The 8319-nt window shown below is 39.7% G+C and overlaps 1 pseudogene; it reads left to right on the top strand.

Moving 5' to 3' along the window:
- The first annotated feature begins 1963 nt into the window (after window positions 1–1963).
- Window positions 1964–3341, top strand: LOC103212411 (annotated as a pseudogene).
- The last annotated feature ends 4978 nt before the right edge of the window (window positions 3342–8319 follow it).

Here is an 8319-nt window from a genome sequence, read left to right as displayed (position 1 = left end):
CTCCATTTGCTACAGTTTTTAAAAAATCTATTATATCCTCTATTGCTTTCAAAATTAAAGGCTGTGAATAATGTATATAAAACCATGTCTAACATTTTCCAATATTGCTCCCTTCACATTTAACGAGACCTTAAACCCACTGCCATCAAGCTGATTCTGACTCATGTGAGTATATAAGACCTTAAAACAACAAACACCTCACTGCCATGGAGTTGATTCTGACTCACAGTGACCCCCATTGGGTTTCCAACGCTGTAAATCTCTATGGAAGTAGATTGCCCCATCTTCCTTCTGTGGAGCAGCTGGTGAGTTTGAACTGCTGACCTTCTGGTTAGCAATCAAATGCCTTATCCACTATGCCACCAGAGCTCCTACATGAGACCTTCAAATGCCTTAATTCCACTCACCTTCTTTCCCAAGTATTCTGTTCATTCCTTGTATTTTAATTCACCATGTATTTTAATCTTATACAGTAGTTGTTGGAATTATTATTTTATAAAGCAATAGTTGTTTTGAGTTATCCACACCTACATCAACATACGTCCTAAAGAATCATCCTCACCCATTCCTTGTCTTTAGGGATGAAACAATCTCACAATATCTACATTGTCTTCTTTGGGAGATTCTGTTACACTTGTCATTTTGAGCTCTATCAGTTTAACTATTCTTTTATATATTCCATAACTTTTTCTTTAGGTACCCCATATAATTTTTTTTTCAGATATATACACCATTCCAACAAGTCTTTTTTTTTCCTTAATCAGGTATTTAATACAGCCTTTTTTTTATTTCATTAACTATGCTTATTAATTCTGAAATTGTTTGTTTTTATTTCTTTCTCTAAATCACCCTGGTGTTTTTGAATAGCATTTGTTACTTTCTGATACTTTCTGTTGTATCTTATAATTTTTTATCATATCTTCAACACAGATATTTTATACTTTGCTTCCAACAATTCTATAATTTTAAAATCTCATTGGTCTGTTTCTGCTGTCTGTCATTTCTGGTGGCTCTTTTTCATGGTGCTAGTCTGCTTTGTTACATGTTTTGTGATTTTAGATTGTAACCTCATGTTTGGTGTGAGCTTATCTTTTGAAAATTGTGCGCATAGCCTTGAAGGACAGGGTCTCTTCACAGAGATAATTTAAGTTTGTTTCTACAAATTTCCCTTGGGTGCTACCTATAAGGTTTACCTGCTATTAACAACATTCCTTCAAATTTCCTAGCACAGATGATCAATGTAACTTCAAAATCTAAATCCAGGTGACAGTTGTAATGATCCACACAGTGCCTGAGCAGTGACTTATTTGTCTGTTTTGTCTAGAGCCCAGCTTGAGATGCCAGGTTTTCTTCTTTGCTGGCAGGTAAATGTTCATTTCTAGTAGCTTTCTACTGACTCCCGAGTCCTCCAAATATCCAGTGTTTGTGCAAGAAGCACTAATTCATCTCACTCCTTTGCATGGTCTCAGACTTCTCTCTAGTTTACAGGTTGTAAAATACCCCCAGGGAAACTTCCGTGTTAGTCCAACTATGCTTGTTTTAGGCCACGAATAGTTTCATTCTCCAGGGATTTCCCTAAGGTTCATACAAACCCAGCTATGCATTGAAAGCATTTCTGCTATATTTTATCCATATGTCTGTGATTGATTGTTTTATACAAGGAGAGATATTTTCTGATTGCTTTGTCTTGTCATTGGAGAATCCCTGAAACAATTAAACGTACGACACAAAGGTACTGGATTCTTCTTCTTTTCCAAATTGTCAGAGCTGACATCATCAAAAGATTCTCCCTATTTCTCATTGTAAGTAATTCACAGAACCAGGTTCCTCCTGATGACCACTGCCACTTCCATGATATCACTATGATTTTGAAAAATAAATCTCCCTTTCCACGCTGCCCGAGAGAAGTCCCTACTGTGCTGTCCTGGGCTTCCTATCATAACTTAAAGAGGAAACTTCCACAATGTCTGGAGCCCTGGTGTCCTGCAGATGAAGGAGGAGGATGTCCTCAAACTCTTTACAGCAGGAACCCACTTAGGTGATGTTCTGGTCACCTAGTGCCACTGACTGGAATACACCACAAATGGGATGTCTTACGGTTCGGGAGGCTAGAAGTCCAGGCTCTAAGTGCCAGGCTCTAGGGGCTGGGTGAAAAACCCTTGCCCTTAACCTTCAAGTCTGCCTCTTGCTTCCAGTCCATTGAAGCTAGAAGCATCTCTTCACTCAAGCAGCTATTGGCTGCTGAGGTTAACAAGCCCAAGGTCAACAAATAAAATGCTACAGTCCTTATGTGACCAAACCACATGGCAGGCCATTAATTTAAGTCCATTGAAAGTCCCAGGATCGACAGAGCATGGCAGGCTGCTGAACAATGACATGGCTACATGCAGCATTCAAGCATGCCATAAGCTAGAGACTACCCCCAAGGCTTCTTATACACAGGAAGCAGACCACATCCCTAGGGCAGCTACTCAGCTGCTCACAGTAGAGTCCACCATGGAGTTGATTACCAGTCTCATCATGGGGAATACTATGTCCAGCTGCCCAGCCACTCAACCAGGCCCAGCCAAGTTGACACACGAACAGAACTACCACAGGTGGCACCAACTTTGACTTCCAAATGGAACAGTACATCTGTGTGTGTGAAAAGTGGTGGCATCTACACCATCCTCCTGAAGAGAACCTTGGAGAAACTTCTGTTGGCAGCTCGGGGCACTGTTGCCGTCATCATACCCTCCAGGAATACCAACCTGCAGGCTGTGCTGAAGTTCGCTGCTGTGATTGGAGCTTCACTCCTGGAACCTTCTTTAATCAGATCCCAACAACCTTCTGGAAGTGGCATCTTCTGGTGGTTGCTGATCCCAGGCTGATTGCCAGCCTCTTATATCTTGTGTTAACTTGCCCACCATTGCTCTGTGTAACACAGACTTTCCTCTGCACTACATGGACATTGCCAACTCATGCAACAACCAGGCCGCTTACTCGGTGGGTCTTATGTGAATGCTGTCCGTGGAAGTCCTGTGCATGCATGGCATCATTTCCCAGAAGCACCCATGGGAGGTCACGCCTGATCTCTACTTCTACAGAGATCTGGAAGATATTGAAAAGGAAGAGCAGGCTAATGCTGAAAAGACTGTGATCGAGGACAAATTTCAGGGCTAAAGGACTGCTCTCATTCCTGAATTCACTGCTGCTCAGCCCAAGGTCACAGCCTAGTCTGAAGGCATGCAGATGCCCTCTATGTCTATCCAGCAGTTCCTCACTGCAGACTGGAGCCCTCATCCTGTAACTACACTATTCAGGCCACCGAATGGGTAGGAACAACCAGCGAGTGGTCTTAAGTTCTCCTCCACCATCTCTTAGGAAGTGGAAATAAGGTGGACAGAATGTAAACACCAGTTTAAAAAAAAAAAATCCATATCCTTATTATTTAGCACTTGTCCATCATGGCGTAAGTGCTTAATACACAATACACATTTACTGAATTGTGTTGTTTAGTTTGTCTGCATTCAATTTGCTTACCAATGGACTAAAGACAACTAGAGATGAGGAACTGTGTCTTTGATAGACTCTGTCTGATTCAACTTGCCTAGCACTGTGCTGGAAACACAATATTTGCTCCATAATCACTTATTTAATTGTTCTGATGCTGTAAACCTGTTTCTCACATGTTCTAAACTAAAACTAAGAGAATTTCAGTACTTTTCCTGAGATCATGTTATCAGTAAAGATTTGGGATGGAATTTGAATGCATTTCTCTCATCTCTAAAGGCAGTATACTTTTCACCTGCCCAAGGTTACTACCAGGATGAGAGATTTCATAGGTAGTATTGTTGTTAGGTGCCATTGAGTTGGGTCCAACTCTGGTAACCCTACATACAATAGAACAAAACACTGTCTGGTCATGTGCCAGCCTCATGATCCCTGCTATACCGGAGCCCATTATTGGAGCAACTGTGTCAATCCATCTTGTTGAAGGCCTTCCCCTTTTTCGCTGACCCTCCACTTTACCCAGCATAATATCCTTCTCCAGGGAATGGTACTTTCTGACAACATGACCAATGTAGGTGAGACAAAGTCTGGTTGTTCTTGCTTCTAAGGAGCATTCCAGCTGCACTTCTTCCAGGACAGATTTGTTCATTCTTCTGGCAGTCCATGGTACTTTCAGTATTCTTTACCAACACCACAATTCAAAGGCAATAATTCTTCTTCAGTCTTCCTTATTCATTGCCCATTTTTCACATGTATATAAGGTGATTGAAAATACCAAAACTTGAGCTAGACGCACCTTACTTTTCAAAATGATATCTTTGCTTCTTAATACTTCAAAGAGGTCATTTGAAGCACAATTGCCTAGTGCAATACAACATCTGATTTAATGACTTCTGCTTCCTTGGATGTTGACTGTGGATCCAAGTAAAATGAAATCCCTGACAGTGTCAATTTTTTCTCCATTTATCATGATGCTGGTTATTGGTCCAATTGTGAGGATTTTTATTTTCTTTATGTTAAGGTGTAATTCATATAGAAGACTGTAGTCTTTAATCTTCAAGTCATCTTCACTTTGGGCAAGCATGGTCATGTCATCTGCGTATCATTGTTAATGAGTCTTCCTCCAATCCTGATGCCACGTTCTTCTTTGTACAGTCCATCTTATCAGATTATTTGCCCAGCATACATATTGAATAAGTAAGGTGGAATGATATAACCCTGCCACACTCCCTTCCTGATTTTAAACCATGCAGTATCCCATTGTTCTGTTCTAATGACAGCCTCTTAGTCTATGTACAGGTTCCTCATGAGCACAATTAAGTGTTCTGCAATTCTCATTCTTCTCAACGTTTTCCATAATTTGTAATGATCCATACAGTCTTTGCATAGTCTTTGCATAACCAACAATACACAGATAAACATCTTTCTGGTATTTGCTTTCATCCAAGATCCATCTGACATCAGCAATGATACCCCTCATTCCACATCCTCTTCTGAATCCAGCTTGCATTTCTGGAAGCTGTCTGTCAATATGCTGCTGCAATCAATTTTGAATTCTCTTAAGATTTTACTTACATGTGATATTAATGATATTATTAGATAATTTCCACATTTTGTGGGACCAACTTTCTTTAGTATAGGTAAAAATATGGATCTTTTCCAGTCAGTTAGTTAAGGAGCTGTCTTCCAAATCTCTTGGCATAACCGAGTGAGTGCCTACAGCAGGGCATCTGTTTGTTGAAACATCTCAATGGGTATTCTGTCAATTCCTGGACCCTTGTTCTTCACCAGTTCTTTCAGTGCAGCTTTGACTTCTTCCTTCAATACTGTCGGTTCTTGATCATATGTCACCTCCTGAAATGGATGAACATCAACCAATTCTTTTTAGTACAGTGTGTATTCCTTCCATCTTCTTTTGATACTTCTTGCATCATTCAGTCCATAGAACCTTTCTATATTGCAACTCAAGGCTTAAAATTTTTTCCTCAGTTCTTTCAGCTTGAGAAATGCCAAGTATGTTCATCCCTTTTGGTGTTCTAACTCCAGGTCTTTGCATGTTTCATTATAGTAATTGGTTTTATCTGATCAAGCTGCTCTTTGAAATCTTCTGTTCAGTTCCTTTATCTCATCATTTCTTTCATTTGCCTTAGCTACTCTTCACTCAAAAGCAAGTTTCAGTTTCTTTTGGTCTTTTATTTCTCTCTTGTATTTTTAATGACCTCTTGCTTTCTTCATGGATGATGTTCTTGATGTCATCCCACAATTCTTCTGGTTTTCAGTCACTGGTGTTCAATGAATCTATTCTTTAGATGGTCTCTAAATTCAGGAGGGATATTATCAAGGTCATATTTTGACTCTCATGGACTTGTAATTGTCTTCAACTTCAACTTGAACATGCATATAAGCAGTTGATGGTCTGTTCCACAATCAGCTCCTGGTCTTGTTTTGGCTGAAGATATTGAACTTCTCCATTGTCTCTTGCCACAGATGTAGTCAATCTGATTCCTGTGTATTCCGTCTGATGAAATCCACATGTATAGCTGTCACTTACGTTATTAAAAAAAAATGTTTTTGCAAAGAATAAGTCGTTGAACTTGCAAAATTCTATCATGCAATCTGCAGCATTATTTCTATCACCAAGGCCATATTTTCCAACTACCAGTAACTCTTCTTGGTTTCCAAAGAATCGCTGTATGGAAGTTCATCCTAGAAACATACATTGAACTGTTATTTGAGCAAGAAGGGAGCATGTATTTTGTGAAGCTACTGAGATTCTGGGATTTACTTGGACCACGGATGATCATCTTGTCATCAATTCAGTCCAACTTCTATTATTCCCTACATCAGCATTGGCTCACATTCTGTCGTATGATTATCTTGGCTATGAATGAATTTTCTTTTTCCCTACTGCACTGTCTATGTGATTGGTATGGGTTCCTGAGAAGCTGGTGATTTCCCTAGGTGAACACATTCAGCCACAAGTTGCCATAGTCTCATGGTCAGTTGTAATAACTTATTAGTTGATACTTCTGAGTTTTTATAGGACAACTCATCTCGTATGTATGTAATGTTATGCTTCTCATCTGATCTTTTCATCTTCGCTTTGGTTAGAACTTTTAGCATCCTATTTAAACAGTGACATAGAGTGGGCATCTTTTCCTAACAAATTCTTAGAAAACACCACTAAAGTTTCATTATTAAGAAGGAGACTTGCTTCAGTTTCCAGTAAATACACTTTATCAAGATAAGAGCGTTTCATTACTGTCTTTGTTTTTTCAGTGATTTTTATCAGAAATGAGCATTGACTTTATCAAATGCTTCTTCAGCATCTGGAGAGATAATTAAAGTTGTTCCTCTGCTCTCTTGATATCAGAAAACTTGATGATAGATTTTCCTAATCATCCTCATATTCCTGTGATTAACCCTGTGTGGTTATGATGTGCAATTCTGCTAACACCTCATTGAGCTGGACATTAAGTATAATTCAGGACTAGTCAGCTGGTGTAAAGTGGACTTGACTATAGATGTCATCTCTTGTGCTTGCTTGGCTGATTGTGATGTTATGGTTACACCAGCTGTTTCAGGACACAGGTTCTTATCCATGTTTTTCCACTCTCAAAAGTCCATCCGAATTGTGAGTTATTGATGTGCACTGAAGTGTTCATGTAACTATGTATTTTTTTTTTTTTAATTTTCACTCTCACTGCTGTAATATACAGTTAGATATTTAATTTTTGGGGTATTTATATTTATCAAACTTACACAATATATAGTTTTAAAAGTCACACAATTCTATGTTTTTGTACAATTGAAGCAGCCCCCTACATCAATACCCTCTCTGCCTACTTGATCTGGTTTTAGTGGATTTTTTCAAGACGTTGTATTTCTAAAAATATGCTTTTACTGTAATTTTGATTCTTTGTCATCAGATATTGACTATTACCTTCCCATCAAAGAAGCAGAGGACTTAATTTAGTTATGATCACCCTGAAATACATGCACACACTTTTCATTCAACTAAATGTTTTATACCTGCACGTTGTTGCTGTCCAGTGCTGTTGAGTAGGTTCTGACTCTTAGTGACCGTGTGTACAACAGAGGGAAACACTGCCTGGTCCTGCACCATCTTCACATCGATTGTCTTGCTTAAGCCCATCACTGCAGCCCCTGTGTCGATGCATCTCTTTGAGGGTATCTCCTTTTTTTGCTGACCCTCTGCTTTTCCAACCATGGTGTCCTTCTCCAGAGATTAGCCCCTTCAGAAAACATGACCAAAATAAGAGGGACAAAGTCTGATCATTCTTGCTTCTAAGGAGAATTCTGATTATACTTACTCCAAGACAGATTTATTTGTTCTTCTTGCAGCCCATGGTCTTTTCAGTGTTCTTCGCCAACACCACAATTCAAATGCATCAATTCTTATTTGGTCTTTCTTATTCATTTTCCTGGTGGTGTATTGTCTAAGGCATTTGACTGCTAACCAGAAGGCTGGCAGTTCAAACCCACCAGCTACTTCTCAGAAGGAAGGTTGGGCAATCTACTTCCGTGGTGATACTGCCTTGGAAACCCAAGAAGTGGTCGCTATGAGTTGGATCTGACTTGATGGCAGCAGGTAAGGAGCTCTGGTGGCAAAGTGGATAAGGCAATTGTCTGCTGCCCAGAGGATCAGAGGTTCAAACCCACAAGCGGTTCCATGGACGGAAGGTGGGGCAATCTACTTCCATACAGATTTACAGCCTCAGAAACCCAATAGGGGTGGCTATGAGTGAGATTTGGCTTGATGCCAGTGAATTTGGTCTGTTGTTTTCATTCATTGTTCAGATTTCA

Source organism: Orycteropus afer, unplaced genomic scaffold (genome assembly GCF_000298275.1).
Source record: "Orycteropus afer afer isolate SDZICR_OR568_19922 unplaced genomic scaffold, OryAfe1.0 scaffold00956, whole genome shotgun sequence".
In the NCBI taxonomy this organism is placed as follows: domain Eukaryota; kingdom Metazoa; phylum Chordata; class Mammalia; order Tubulidentata; family Orycteropodidae; genus Orycteropus; species Orycteropus afer.
Note: the sequence above shows the minus strand (reverse complement) of the source record. Positions and strands in the feature narration are given on the sequence as shown.